The sequence below is a fragment of the Rana temporaria genome, chromosome 5 (genome assembly GCF_905171775.1).
Source record: "Rana temporaria chromosome 5, aRanTem1.1, whole genome shotgun sequence".
Taxonomy (NCBI): Eukaryota; Metazoa; Chordata; class Amphibia; order Anura; family Ranidae; genus Rana; species Rana temporaria.
This window is the reverse complement of record NC_053493.1, coordinates 351,933,737-351,934,696: the sequence shown is the minus strand read 5'-3', so window position 1 is coordinate 351,934,696 and position 960 is coordinate 351,933,737. Positions and strand designations below refer to the sequence as shown.

The following is a 960-nucleotide window of genomic DNA, read 5'->3' as shown; positions in this document are numbered from 1 at the left end:
ATGGATTTCCAGCGGATAAATATTGATGACATGCTAAACAAATCTATCTGCTGGAATCCATCCCAACGGATGGATCCGCTGGTCTGTACAGACTCACCGGATCCATCCGTCCGAAGGGATCCCCCGCATGCGTCGCAATGATTCGACGCATGCGTGGAATTCCTTATATGACAGCGTCGTGCACGTCGCCGCGTCATAATCGCGGCGACGGCGCGACACGTCATCGCCAGAGGATTTCGGCGCGGATTTCGATTCGATGGCGAGTACACTCCATCGCATGGAAATCCGCGCAAATCCTCGAGAGGATTTATCCGCGGATACGGTCCGCTAGACCGTATCCGCGGATAAATCCTCTCGTGTGTATGGGGCCTTAGACATGCTGCTAGGTTATTTGGCTGAATTTAGTGTGCCCAAGAGGAGGAGCTGCATATAGGCTTTCCTCCCACAATCCAAAGACATTCCTTGCGTTGGTGGTGCAGTGGTGAGCATAGCTGCTTATCCAGCAGCTGACCCGGGTTCGATTCCCGGCCAACGCAATTGCCAAGATGGCTACTAACTGCTTTGCTTTCACAGGATAGAGAAATCTGCTGTACAAATTAAATGCTGATGGAATACAATTTAAACCAAAAGGAATATGTTGTGTGTTTGTATGTATTTTGTTAAGCACTTTTGAATAATATATTTTTGTGCACAAGGATATGATTGGTTTGTATTCTTATTTTTAGCCAGTAGATGGAGCACTCGGCTCCTTTTGAGTATTTTCTAGGCTATCCTTAGGAACTTGGATGAAAAAAAAGCCAGCTGTTTACTATATACAGTAGCTCAACAGCTCTCTCTACCACTAGCCATTCATGTAATCCTAACCCCCCTGTAACCCCAATACTAACCCTCCCTACATCCCCAAGAGTATCTGTGATGGATCTTGGATACCCCAGGTGGGCACATCTGCCAGACCTGTGT

General features: G+C 47.4%; 1 non-coding gene across 1 annotated transcript; it reads left to right on the top strand.

Moving 5' to 3' along the window:
- Positions 1 to 464: 464 nt before the first annotated feature.
- TRNAD-AUC lies at positions 465 to 536 on the top strand. Its single transcript has one exon. It is a non-coding gene; the product is annotated as a tRNA-Asp (tRNA).
- The last annotated feature ends 424 nt before the right edge of the window (positions 537 to 960 follow it).